We start from the raw sequence: 8333 nt of genomic DNA on the forward strand, positions 1-8333 counted from the left end.
ACCTACACATATGCAAACTAAGAAATTAATTTGAGCTCAAATTGCATATAAATCAAATAAACTCTCACATAATTACTCCCAAACTATAACCCGCAAATCACTATACTTATAGAGCATGAAACGAGCTAAACTAGCAATGAGAGATGAAAGGATGAAGTTGCTAACCTTTTAGAACCCTTGGATAGATGGGTGCCTCCAATCTTGTCTTGGGAAAAATGAAGGATGAGCTCGAGCTAGGAGAAGGATACAGAGAGGAGAGAAAGGAGAGCGTGGGCTCGGACTGGACAAAGCATCTATATAGAGGGATATCTTTAGTCCCGGTTGGTGACACCAACCAGGACTAAAGATCCATCTCTAGTACCGGTTGGTGATGCCAACCGGGACTAAAGGGGTGGCGGCAGGCTGGGGGGATTAGAGGGCCCATTTGAACCGGGACGAGAGGTGGCCGTACCCCCGTCCGCTCCTAGCCGTTGGAACCGGGACTAATGATCACATTAGTCCCGGGCCCAAACCTGACCGGGACTAATGCTCCGGATCAAAGGTATGTTTTCTACTAGTGACATATGTACTTCTAATTAATTGTTTCGTACTGCAGGCCAACCATTTGGATTTTGTACTGGATAAAGCCCAAGTAAAAAAGGATCAGTTCATTGTATACATGGGACTCCAATTGATATTATAATCTTTAGCACATTCCCCTTTTCTCTTAGTTAATAGGAACTACCAAGCGTCGTGACGACTGTCCTAAATAGTAGATGGTTAATCTGTTGTGTTGTATCTGTTCGTAAATCTGCACTTGAGACACCAACTAGTTGTAGGTGCACCTGAGGTGAGGATATTGAATGAATCATCATTGAATCTCTCTACAGATGTTGTCTTTGAGATTTCTAGTTACTAGATGACCAGTTGCGCCAAATGACGCAAAGACCCGTTTAAAATCATGTTCGTGTTGAACATATTTGCATTTTTTCAATAACCGTATATTTGAGTACATTTGGTAAGAACTTATACCCCTATATATAAAGGAAATTAAATGCAAATGTTATCTTAAGGTAATAATGCCACAAATTAGATCATTGGTAGGTCAAGATAGTTGAGCCTACAATTAGGAACACCGAGTAGCTGTAAACTTGCATTAAAAAAGAGTTAACACAAGTGACACAATAAAATGTATTTAATACATGAACTCGTGAACATTACCTGGGGCGGTGAAGTTAGGGTCTTTCGTCATGTGACGAGTGGTGTCAGGTGCTTCAGATCTATGCAAGGGTTCAACAACGATGACTGTAGCTCCAGGGCACTGGTCCTTAGGGGCACGTGCATGGAACTTTTTGACTATCATCGACCAGGTCAAGCGGGCTCCGGTAGGGAAGCGGCGACAGCGGCGCATCAACAACATAGTGTATGCAGTGGTCTTGGAATCTCAATGTATTTTTTTATCATGTTTTATATGCTTTGTATTTCCAGTGAACATTGATAATAGATCTAAATCATTTTCGGAAAACAATTGAGGGGTAAGATTTTGACCAATCATCAAACTTGTTTCTGTGAATAAAACCTTCCCGATAATATAGACCCTTTAAAAAGAAAAACTACCTGGAAATAGATTTTTTTCAGGGATTTCCCTGGCAATAGATTTTTTGTGCAGAAAACCCTGGCAATAGATGGTTGGGACCTGGGAGCACTCAGAAATGTGTTTTCCTAGTGGGCCACAGCGTTCACGGGTGGACGGGTGGACCTGTGGGCCACAACATTCACAGAAAGCAATAGCAGCGTGTCCGGTGTGTGAAGCCTCCCGCTGGTCCAAACCACGTGTGTCTGGTGTGTGTGGGTTTGCCTGTGCGCATGTCCTCCCACCGGTTAGCCACTCAGCGCAGCTCTGGACAGAGGAGATTGGTGATTTGGGTGGTGCTGGGTACGCCTCGGCTCCTTGCAGTGGTTGTAGGATTGCCGCCGCCGTGATGTTCCGGCTATTGGTGCTGCTTCCCGCGACTGCTTCTTGGGGCGCTGCTTCCCCGTCCATACGATCTACGCCACTGCTGTTCAGATCATCCGTCTCTCCCTTCCGTCTGCTCGATCTGCTGCTCTGCCCTGATCTGGTTTGTATTGTTTCATCTGGTATTGGATTTGTTGTTTGTTGTCTTGGGCTGGGTTCAGTAGGGTGTTTCTCGAGCAACGAAGTCATTGGATTGGGCTCTGGTTTTTGTAGAGATGCTGCTTTCGTGCTTCAATTGTTGTGGAGGGCGCCGTGCACTACAGAGGATGAGAGTGGCTGATTTTTGTGGACTGATGCTTCCCTTCAAGTTTAACTTGCTGCTTCAATTGCCAACTTTGACAGGAGGAGATTGATCGGTGCACCCACCGCATAGAGCCGAAGGAAGTGTGTCAATCTAGCAATACATGGAGCCGGCCAGCAACCAGCGACGCAGCCACCATTTTCTTACCTGCTCTAAGCACACAGTCAATTTTGTTTCAGATGGAATGCATTCAGCATACATGGTGGAAGAGAGCTGCCCCCGGGCCCTCACTACTGAACAAGCACGCCCACAACAAGCACATGGAGATCTTCATCACAGGGGTAATCAACTTCAACTTTACCACCTACATTACCATTATCTCACTGCTTGCTAGATCCAGTATATCGACAGCGATTCACCAACCATATAGCCATTAAACTGCATGCAATTCCTGTTTTCAGAATACTTGCCCAAATAATGGCTGCGTTGTCAGCTCGCCATCACTTTAAAACATGAGCTGCCACAATTGTCCTTTCCTCACACCACATATCTTTACACGATGCAATAAAAGAGTGGCAGTCTCATGCCTTGTTTTGAAATTTATTGAGTAAAAAATGGCACCTTGATGCGTGCACTTGCCAGAGAAGTGCATTCAGTATTTACCTACTTGAGGTGATCACATACACAAAATTAAAATGCAATGATCACATCACAGACTATAATTTGTTTTCTTAACTTATGCACACTGTACACCCGCTTTCCCAAATCGGCTTTACCATATCACCATATATCCAACCTTGGGTGCAACACACAACCTACAATTGGACCGATAGTTCAATAAGGAAGAAAATTTAGCACAAAGGAAGATGAAGTTTGAAAAAAACTTCCAATGAACACAGAAAAAATCGATGCCCGAGTGAGTGCCAATATCATCTAAAAATATGCAATATAATTGTAAGAGGTCAAGCCAGTCAAGTGAAAGACGTCTGTAACTACACAACGACACATTAGCAAACTTGAGAGCAACAGAATTACAATTAGTACAGTTTTCAGGGCAACACATAAGAAACTACATGACTATCACTAAGTGAGGAGTGGGTGGCTCCAAGAACTAGAATTAGACAAATTATACATCATCAATCATTAGGAGCTGGACCCAATAGAATCTTGTCTCCCGGTCTGCAAGCCAAAAAAATGCAGGTAGACTATTATCACATATGCAGCAAGAACACCATGGCAATGGTAATAGATGATTGAGCGCATTGTAAATAATGGGGCGACCTCACCTCAAGTAGATCGCGTTAGAATAAAAACAACACGACAGTGGCGATGGCACTTGTTGAGCTTTACGTCGAGCCTTCGAGGCAGTCTAGAAGTGATGGCCGACGTGATTCGCCCTTGCAAGAAAATTAGGAGAGGCCATTACCCAACTCGATACATACTTTCATTTTCTATGTTACCTAGGAAGCAATTAGATCAAATATGTATATATATTTAATGCAATGCTCTGTTCGGTATCTGAATGCTCAAGTTGGAAAGTTGTGTCAGCTTGACAATTGTCAAATCCCTGCTGGAAAAGTACTACATTGATCTCAAGCTAATTGGTCGCCTTGAGGTTGGTAGCAAGACAGTGATAGACAAAAGTAAATCCATCAAAACGTGGTTGATGCAATTTTTAGAGGTAAATCATGGAATAGCATCCCACATATATTCACCCTCTAAATGTTGATCTTTATGAATTCACGGTTTCTAGTTCTTTTAGTTGTTTGTTAGTTCAGTTTCAGTCTCAGTCACTCAGTCGCTACTGTTGACACTTGTCACAAATACAGGAAAGTGGTAATACCGACATCGAGGGAGTTTGACTCCAGTAATGCATGTTATGGTGGAACAACTTCCCTCTTGAATTGGTGTGACTTCGGTCCAAAGTCCATGCTGGGATGAACGTTACGGCCTTGTAGTCTGCACAGATAGCACGGTTAGCCATCCAATATAGCCATCTAACTGTTGCACTAAGTGGATTCAGTTTCTCTTCCTTTTGTCTGCGTGCAACATTCATTTGCTGTCCCATATTATGTTCAGGTTTATGCAGAGGGACCAGCTCGACCTGGTGGAGCTGCTGCAGTTGCTATGCTTATTGGTCCAAATGCACCTTTTTCTTTCGAAAGCAAATATAGAGCTTTTCACATGACTCATGTTTACGATCTCTAGAAGTCTCATCTTGCAAGTGAATATCCGGTTAGGATTCTATCACCTGTTTTTGTTTGTTTGTTTTAGGCATCTAAATAAACAAATTTCTCAATGAGATACCATTTTTTTGTCTATTTCATAGTATTATATCATCTGTACACATTATAGCTAGGTTGTTAATGGGAAACTTTGTCAAACATGCGATTGGGGACCACACGCACGCGCATATCAAGCCAACACACCATAAACGCAGCAGCAGCACGCAAGCCACAAATAGGCGTGTGGCGCAGCGCATGGGGAAGACAAAGACACAACCAATAGAGGCGAGGAGCAGACAGCCACGCTTGCTATCGAGCCGTTCACACTAAAATGGATCAAAGAGTAGGACATTTCTATTCTCAAACCCTCCCATCATAGGGAGTAATTATCAAACATAGAAACAAAAGGAAAAGAAAAGCAAGCAGTTCCCTTCCTCCATCTGTTTTTTATTTTCTTTCACTTATATACATGAGACCAACACACAAGCAGTTTAACTATTATAAACATAATTCCCAATTCAAGAACATGGTTGAATATTAGAGCACCGGCCACATACTACTCTTAGTAAAGTAAAACAGAGCATGCCCAGTCATGTTTGACGGACGCAGCTCGGGAAAGATTTGATTGTGCTATTAGTTAGTAGGTACATTACAAAGCTTGTTCATGCTAAGAACATCTACTATTAGATTCTTATAACCATACTTCATGTTTCTATTTTCTAAATTAAAATAGGTGATCTCACTACAGTAAAAAACAAACACATATATAGCTACATAATTACCTCACGAAGCTATAGCAAGGTAGTAGGAAAATATTATGCTTTCCTAATAATATTACCAAATTACAATTGACCGATTCTAGTCTAGGTTTTAAATTTGAAAAGGGGGAACAACTCACCATGCTCTTTGGTTTCTTCTTGGACCTATGTTTCCTATCACCAGTCCCCTCCCCGCCGTCCGAATCCTCATTGATCTCTGCAAATCTTTAAATGAAAGCATCCAAATAACCAATATGTATCTTCAAAATAGAAAAATCAAATTAATAAAAGCTATCTAATTGATGGAAGGAGCTTCATTTTATAATGGAATTCACTCTATCAGGCAAACTGTGATGTTTTGGCATCCACGGTCAAAACATCAATATAAAATTCAAATATTTAGACATGACAATACATGAGTCATGATGTCGTAAAAAGCAGAGTTTTTCTCAATCGTTCATGTGGGAAAAAAATACATAGTTGACATGCTTAATAATAAGTTAACAAAGATGACACCCAATGAATCAAACACTAAAGCTTTGGCTTCACCATAACAAATTAATCTTTGCCATGTGTACAGTCTAGCCCTCAATACCTGGCATTTCATTTTACAATGGAACTCTGTTATCCCTTGGCAAGCACCAGTAATGTAGCATTTACTTCTTTCTCGTGTACTCATGTTGGACAGAACAAATATTAGATATTAAAAAATCATGTTACACATGAAGCCAAATAAGCATTTTTGCATAAACCAAACGGATAAACTCACCCTGGGGTAGACTGCAATCGTCTGATAATCATCAATCAAGTATAATCTATTCAAACGGATTTGTCGATCAAAATATGACAATTCGCGTCCACCATGTAGCTTTATTAAGGGTGTTGTTCAATGTTGGGCTGCAAAGCATAAACACGCGTTACTACATTTAAATCTATGTTGCCGAAAAAATAAGTAAGCGGTAAGAATTATGAAAATATATAACACCCTTTGGCATGGATTACACAAACTAAAAAAGGAAAGGATGCCCAGTATGGACTCTTCTATATACGCACCTTATATTTCCTACATGAAGAAGAATAAGAGATGAACCACTAACCTAGCAAGCAGTCAAGCGAACCTGATGGTACTGGTCTCTTGCCGTTGAGGCCAATGCACTTGACTTGGAGCTGCGTGCTACTGCCTTCACACCACAAGGCATTCTTACTCTTGTTGTCCTGTCCCTCGAATGCAATGAACAGCAGGTATATACACCATAGAGAAAATGTAAGCAACTGAACATTGACATATCCTTCATCAATGCTTATATATAAAACTAAAGTTCCGGTTTTCTCACTGGCTCATAGCCTTCTCTTCAATCCTTGCTTCTCATAAAGAGTTTTCCTCTCCCTCCAATGCAATGAACAACAAGTGCATACACCATAGAGAGAATGTTGGCAACTGAACATATGACATGTCCTTCATCAATTCTTAAAAAAAACTAAAAATGAAGCTCTTCTCATTGGCTCATAGCCTTCTCTTCAATCCTTGCTTCTCACAAAGTGTTTTCGGATTCACAAATAACCAAGGAGGCAACCAACAACATATAGTAGCACATAGCAGTAGCACAAGTAGAGTTAGGCCAAGCAGCAGGCAAGCCTGGCAGCAGCAGAAACCACAACAAACACATCTACCAGCACAAAATCAAAAGAGAAGGGGGGTGGGGGAGAGGAGGATGGAGCTCACCTGCATGAAGAGACAAGAACAACCAGAGGAGATGGGGGTGTGGATGACGGGTGGCTGGGTGGGCTTCTCGAGTGGACGGATGACGGGCGCCTCGAGTGGACGGATGACGGGCGGGAGAGTCGGCCTTCTCTACGGCTCATGTTTCTACTGTCGAGGACGATGGCGACGATGCCATGAACCATCGAACCTGCACTTGTTAGAAGTAGATGAGGAGAGGTGGCCGCCAAGCCACCATGATGTCTCTTTGAGGACAACCTTCTCCTCGCTAACCCTACCTGCATAAGAACAAAAAAAATAGGAAGCCATGAATTAGGAGATGAGCTCAGGTTACCATGCAAAGACGAGTAAATGGTGAAGAAATATCTCACCTGCGACGGGCTATGGGAGCCATCCTCGACCTCTCCTCCTCTACAGGCAGCCGTCCGGGTGGGGGCTCGACCAGGTGGGTTCTGCTGCAGCTCTACTGCCCTCACCGCAGCAGCCGCTCCTAATCTCCTGGCGGAGATTTGAGCCCGATCCAGAATCACTGCAGTAGCCGCTCCTAATCTCCTGACGGAGATTTGAGCCCGATCCAGAATCACTGCACGCAGCACCGGATGCCGGCGACCTGCGCCTGATCCGGCTGGATCGAACGTAGTTGAGCCCCTGCTGATGCACCTCGAGCACCGGGGAAGTGGGACGGGAGAGAAGGCGGCGGTGCGAGAGGAGCAGGGGAGGCGAGACGGGGCGGAGTGGTGTGGGGCTCGAGGAGGAAGAGGATTGGTCCTGGTGCGCTAGGTTTCGGGAGAGGATTGGACCTCGCTCTCGTCGCTGCTCCTCTAGTCCATCCCGTCAACTCCCTCCACAAAAACACACCCTCTGCTCGCTGGCCCCCTCAGCCTCATAACCCCACCCGTCATCCTCTCTTGAAGCGGCCACGAACGTGGAAAACAGTGGACGGTTGACCAGTCGTCAGCAGCCAAAAAAACACTGTAGCTACTCGATCGAGCGGTGGAAAACGCACAGCGCGCGCAATGCCTCCAGATGGGCGGGTACTCTAGCAGTCTTTATATGTCTCAATTTTTCAAGCAACAACCTGTTACACTCGGTACCAAGGAAATATAAACGCACCGTTCTCTTTGCCTACATGACAACTTTCTTTAATATATTTCTGTCTCGAGAATGCATTAAGACCAACATTCCGGAAGAATAAGGACCATCGAATTAATATGTATATGCATTTTATCAATCCCGAAATTGGGGATGGAATGAAAATGTATATGTTTGGACCAAAACAACATGCCAGAGGAGTTTGAATTTTCACATTTACTACATTCGAGTTAAATCTGGAAAAAAATACATAAACTTTAATGGAATTAAATCTGAAAACAACGAAGGCATGGAAAATAAG

General features: G+C 43.2%; 1 long non-coding RNA gene across 1 annotated transcript; it reads left to right on the forward strand.

Moving 5' to 3' along the window:
* Nucleotides 1–1940: 1940 nt before the first annotated feature.
* On the forward strand, nucleotides 1941–4450 carry LOC123164123 (uncharacterized). Its single transcript, XR_006482174.1, has 5 exons — nucleotides 1941–2099; nucleotides 2339–2578; nucleotides 3786–3918; nucleotides 4067–4212; nucleotides 4317–4450. It is a non-coding gene; the product is annotated as an uncharacterized lncRNA (long non-coding RNA).
* Nucleotides 4451–8333: the final 3883 nt, after the last annotated feature.

This window comes from Triticum aestivum, chromosome 7D (assembly GCF_018294505.1).
Source record: "Triticum aestivum cultivar Chinese Spring chromosome 7D, IWGSC CS RefSeq v2.1, whole genome shotgun sequence".
Classification (NCBI taxonomy): Eukaryota; Viridiplantae; Streptophyta; class Magnoliopsida; order Poales; family Poaceae; genus Triticum; species Triticum aestivum.